This window comes from Neolamprologus multifasciatus, chromosome 4 (assembly GCF_963576455.1).
Source record: "Neolamprologus multifasciatus chromosome 4, fNeoMul1.2, whole genome shotgun sequence".
Lineage (NCBI taxonomy): Eukaryota > Metazoa > Chordata > Actinopteri > Cichliformes > Cichlidae > Neolamprologus > Neolamprologus multifasciatus.
Window position 1 is genome coordinate 23010617 of NC_140442.1, and position 6564 is coordinate 23017180.

Below are 6564 nucleotides of genomic sequence, written 5' to 3' on the forward strand. Positions count from 1 at the left end.
ATGGACCGGTGTTTTTGCAATTACTCTGGCAGCCTTTCTTTTGCACAACACCGGAACCGAACACAAGCCTGGGGACTCTAACCCCAGGATTTTCCCCGACAGTGTACCCGAACCGCCGTTCCTGTGGCGTACTTGGACCGAACACAGGTCTGGGCCGGCTTCTCCCCAACAACGTGCGCGAGCCACTGTCCTTGTGATGAGCCGTACCCAACACAAGCCTGGGGCCTCAAACCGCCAGGATTTTCCCTCCGGAGACTCGAACTCCGGAGTGGCCAGCGTTCTCCCCCTCGGCCAGACAAAAAACTCTCCATGACTGTATACAAGTTAGCTACAACTTACCCATCTGCAGAAGTCCCCTCAAAATTGATGATCTCGGTGGTGACTGAAACACACGGCTCCGTGACTCCTCCATTTCCTTCGCTTCAACAGCTGGTAGGACAAAGGTACCTTTTCCCTCAGGGGTGATCAGCCGTTGTTCAGCGACCACACGGACCACCCTGCTCGCAGCGCCATTTTGTTGTGGAAGTTTTCCACTTAAATAAAGCCTGCAGACGAGCGGTGAGCGGTAGCTAACATTCTTTAATCCATGCACACAACATACAAACAAGCTTGTGGAGCCCCCATGGCCGCGAGACAGACGGTCAGCAGAGTCTCACTGAGCCTAGCATGGCTCTCAGTTAAATACCTTCTCCAGGAACAAAGGCAGTACACAGCTGTTTCACACCTTAAGGTTCACACTCCCTTGCTACTTCCCAGAGTCCTCAAGAGACAAAAGACTGGTCCTCTGGAGTTCCTGTTTCCCCAACATCCTTACTACACCCCCTACCATTTGTCTTAAGTATGAGTGTCAGACATGTTAATACAATAAATAATGTCATTAATATCTAGGTGAAAGAAATTCCTATACAATTAGAAGTCTTGTCCTGAGGGAGAAAAGTTTGACAACTTAGTCCACATGTGTGTGCCCAGCAAGTCACTAATGAGATCTAACCCCGATCCACCAAAAGGTGAGTTTCACTGAATTCTAATCATTTTTTTCTGCCTCTTGGACACAAGTTTGTTCTCTCAGCGTCCTGCCTCTGTCTTGGAGTATGTCTCAGTTGTGGATTCAGCATGTCTTTACAACTTTATCATGTAGACTTGAATTTTACCTGACTACCTAATATATCACAGTTATCGTCTTCTTTTTTCTTGTACAGCCGCTTATAAAATGAGTGAGCGAGTCAGACTTGAGTTCATCCTTTTTCTTTCTGAAACTTTTCTTACATGTCAGAATGCAAACTGTTTAACTGTTGAGGTAGTCAGCGTGTGGCTGTCCTCCTCCCTCACAGAGCCGCCCCTGACTGTCGTGAACCAGCTCAAAGCCATAAACACCACTGTCAAGCCCACCTCGATGGCGGTGCTGAGTCCGACTCTGTGGATTTCTGTGGTCGTGGTCGTGGTGGGGTCCATCTTGGCTTTGACTCTTTGGTTTATCATATACAAGCGACAGACCAGACGCAGCAGCACCTCCGGTAAGGAGGTGCTGCTGCACCTCCTTGGCTTTGACAAAGCCAAGATGGCTTTGTCAAAGCCATCTTGGCTTTGACAAAGAGTCAAAGCCAAGATGGACCCCACCATCTTGGCTTTGACTCTTTGGTTTATCATATACAAGCGACAGACCAGACGCAGCAGCACCTCCGGTAAGGACAACAAGCTTTTGATGGTTTGTGTCACTTAGAGTGTTACGGTTTATAAGTTTGCCTAACAAGTGAAAGATCCCTGGTTCGATCACAGGAGGAGACACAAATCCCTTTGTGGTAGTGTCAGGAAGGGCATTCGCTGTAAAAATCTACCAAAATCAAACACGCAGACCTCCCCGCTATGACCACCGCTTGTGAAAAAGGAGGAAGCTGAAAGCGGCTTTTATAGTTGTTTAAATTCCGCTCATTAGACTAAATAGCAAAATATACATCAGATACTTTAATACATCTAGTGATCTAGTGAAGTTATAAGAGGTCTTTTCCTAAGATACATATTTTACGAGACAACGTGGTTTTTGAAGCTGTGGAGAGAAGTCGGTTTACTTAAAAAGAGGAGATCTGACACGCAGAGCTGACAGTCGGGTGGAGGAAACAGGGCTGCAGAAGGGCAGGTGATGAACTGTGACGTTCAGCACAGTAGAAACTCCACAGTTTCTGTTCTCTTCTTCTCACTTGTCCCAAGGGTCAGTCCCGCTCCCTTACCATCTATTCTGGTTTCAGCACACATCCGCTGGTTGGGCAAGAAAACGTAGGCACCCCCCACACAACATTGAAAACACATAAACAGACTCTTCCATGCAGAGTTTGTACAGGGCTGTGAAAAAGTATTTGGCCCCTTCCTTATTTTTTGTGTGTTTTTGCTTGGTTATATTTATATGTTTCAGGTCAACTAACAAATGTTAACATTAAATGAGTATTTCCCTTCTTAAGGGGAAAAAGTTATCCAAACCATATGTGAAAAATGTGAAAAAAGTAATTGTTTGCTCAAAAAATTAAATAGAACCGGTATGACAAAGTGAAGTAGGCTGAAAGATCTCAAACCAGCACAGCATGCCACCATCTAAAAAAATTCTGAGAGACAAAGTCATCGATATCTATTTGTCTCGAAAATGGTTACAGATTCTATTCAATTTTATTTATCCAGCACCAAAAACTCCCTTTTAACAGGAAGAAACCTCCAGCAGAACCAGACTCAGGGAGGGACGGGGCCATCTACCATGACCAATTGGGGAGAGAGAAGGAAGACAGAATAAAAGACATGCTGTGGAAGAGAGCCACAGATTAATAACAAGTATGATTCAATGCAGAGAGGTCTATCAACACAACAAAGCAATTTTGAAAACTTTGGAACTCTGCTGAACCCCGGTGAGAACCATTACCCACAAATAGAGAAAACGGTGAACCTTCCCAGTGCAGTGGTGAACCTTCCCAGGATTGGCTGGCCCACCAAAATTACTCCAAGAGCGCATCCATCACTCATCCAAGAGGTCACGAAATAACCCAGAACAGCATCTAAAGAACTGCAGGCCTCACTTTCCTTAGTTAGGGGAAGTTCATGATTCAACAATAAGAAAGATACTGGGCAAAAAATGGCATCCATGGAATAATTCCAAGATGAAAACCACGGCTGACCAAAAAGAACAAAAGGACTCGTCTCATATTTGCCAAAAAACTTCTTGATGATCCCCAAAACTTCTGGGAAAATATTCTGTGGACTGATGAGACAAAAAATGATTTTTTTTAAAGATTTGAGTCCCGTTATGCCTGGCATTAACTAACTCAGGAGTTCATAAAGACAACATCATAACAACAGTCAATTATGGTGTTCGTAGTGTGACAGTCTGGGGCTGTTTGCTGCTTCAGGACATGGATAACTTGCTGTAATCAATGGAACCATGGAATCTGCTGTATAGCAGTAAATACTGAAGGACAATGTTTGACCATCAGCTCATGGCCTGAAGCTCAAGTGCACTTGGGTTATACAGCAGGACAATCATCTGAAACACACCAGCAAGTCCCCTCTGAAGGACTCCAGAAATCTAAAATAAATGTTTTGGAGTGGCCTAGTCAAAGAGCTTAAATCCAATTGAGATCTTTTGGCATTCATGCCTGAAAACCCTCCAGTGTGTCTGAATTAAAACAAGTCTGCAAAGAAGAGTGGGCCAAAATTCCTCCACAGTGATGGGAAAGACTCATTGGCAGTTATCACAAACGCTTCATTGCAGTTGTTGCTGCCAAAGGCGGCACAGCCTGTTATTAGGTTTCGGGGAAATGACTTTTTCATACAGGACCATGCATGTTTGGATAGATTTTTTCCCTTGATAAATGAATCCATTATAATAACAGCATTTTGTATTTACTCAGGTTTTCTTCGTCAAATACTAAAATGTGTTTGATAATCCAAAATACGCAGCTGTGACAAACATGCAAAAAAACTAAGAAATCAGAAAGGGGTGCAATTACTTTCTCACAGCACTGCATAGCCCGAGGCTGAACATTTGAATGCTACAGATTTACTTTGTGAAAACACAAAACCTGTGAAACTAAAACTGACAGTCTGACAGCCAACAGCAGCTGCTTTTAAAGGCCTGAATCAGACACACGAGTTTTTGTGTTTCGTAAATACACCAACATGACTGTGGCCATTTTTTTTTTCAATCTCCTGGAATGCAGCTCTTATTCAGCCTTAACTTAATTTTAAAAAAGAGGAAAAACAAAGAAAGGGCTGAGGAGAAGCTCAAGTCACTTGGGCATCCTTTGCGTCAGTGAATAATCTGTCGACTCACACCTCTTACCACAGGAAATATGAAATGTAAAAACATTACTAGCTTAGCTGCTTTTTGTTCTGCACACAATGCAGTGCAGTAGTTCAAACATTTTAGTTGCACGCCTACATTTTTCCCAATCTTTACTTTGATAACTACGGAGCCCCGCAGGGGACATGGGAGAAAAAGAAATTAAGACGGACTTTTGCGGGATCTCGCAAAACTAACTCGAGATCTCGCAAAGTTGAATTCCAACTATGGATAACTATGAAATTTGTTGTGTAAACGTCAGATACCTGCTCGGTTTACAAGACATCACATATTTGCAAAAGTGCTCCGACGTTTTCGGAGATCTGACATCCACTAGCTCGAAGCTAATGGGGGGTCGAGACCTACTACAGCCAGGAGGAACACCGCTTTCCCGGCACATCGTGCCTCGACCTCCCGGTCGGCTTCAAGCTGGCGGCCTCTGAAGAATGCGGCTAAAACTTTTGCGAGTTTGTTTTGCGAGATCTCGCATTAAGTCCGTCTTAATTTTTTTTTCTCCCATGTCCCCTGCGGGGCTCCGTAGAAAAACAGCTCGTACTGAGCTTCTTCTTTTTTTAAGTCACAGTAAAGTTTTCTCTAAGAGATGAAAAATTAGGAATTTAGCAAATAGGATGTAAATTAAAAATCATATATGCAAATTAATATTTAATTTAAATTGTCAGGAGGTTCACTGAACAATCAACTAAAAAAAATAAAAATTTCTGCCAATTTTTTTAATGGTACAGCCTTTAAAGGGGCAATATATTCATCCCTGCCTGTGAGAAGTCCCGCCCACTTTCTGTGCAAACCTTCTGTTTTTGAGGGGCAACCAGTCAGAAGAAGTCCTCTTTTTCATACAGAGGATTTATATACTCATCAATCTCATGACCTCGTTAACTGTTTTGATAGACATTCGTGTAATTATTTTAAAGCATGTTATGAACCTTTAATTTAAAGAAAAACATGATTAGCTTTAATATATAAAAAAGCACCTTATTGATCAATTGAGGAAATAAGGGGGGTATAATGTTACGAATGGCTGCGGAGTCTTTCAGCGTGAACGTTCAGTGACAGTTTTTCTGTTGTTTGTGTCACAGAGGATGGCATGCCAAGACAGGAACTTCTTTAGAAAGCGCAGCCACCTGCCAAACTGCACCCTCTGCCCTCAGAAAGAAACGGTCAAGCTGAGATATTTCAGAGAGCGGCAGAGGCCCCATCACCCTGCTCTCACGTGCACTCTGGGAGCCAAACAGGCTCAGAGTGGGAGAATGGCTTCACAGCTTGCAGGGACCTCATGATGCGTGGTGGAGCAGAGGTGGGCGGAGACTCGCCTGCATGCAGCACAATGGCAGAGCACAGGATCCCACTTCCTGCCACAGAGCTGGGTGGCACTGCTTTAGTTACAACTAAAACCATGTAAGGCTGCGGGTGTGTGGTCGTACTCTTTGAGCACGCTGTGGGGAAACACATTTGTTTGCTCACTAACATTGTGGCCACACCTCTCCCTTTTGTGGGCAAAAAGCAAGTTCATTAAACCTTAGAGTGAAGACTTGGCTTCAGGTTGGGGTACAGCTTTCATGAGTACTGGTCGAAGGTCGAAGTAATATTCTCTAAAGAGATGAAAACACAACTGTGTTCTTAAAAACGTATATTCACTGCATTTATACTGCACGTTGTACTCAGTATACTGAGATTTCTGTGTTTCTACCATGTTTTTATGGGTTTTTTAAAAATAAGATTACAATTTTCTACAGCTGTTTTTATTCCTCTGCACTGCTTGTGTGAAAGAAATAGTGTAGCAGGTGACTGTATAGTTTGTTGTTTTTGCCGTTGTACAGGAAAAGTACAGGAACTGCTTTAATTCTTGTGTCGTATTTCAAACATGTTTTAATAAAACAAACTAAAAATCAACACAGAAATATTTCTGATGCTGTGAAAACGGAAAGGTAGCATCATTATAGTGCAAAATAGTCTTGATGTACTGTTTGGATAGAGTTCCACTGTCTTTGAAGCAGAAAAAGATATTTACACGATAAATATATATTTTCTTTATCACGTGTTGCTCAATCAGTGAGCTTCCTGCAGGCAACATTGAAACATAAACAGAAGGATGTCTCAAAGTAAAGAAGAGTGCACTGGGTATCCTCGTCCACGTTATCTGGATCGCTTATGGAGAAACATTTGTATATAAATATGCCACTCTTTGTACCACAACAGTAACTACTTAACATCTTTAAAGGATCGGTAAG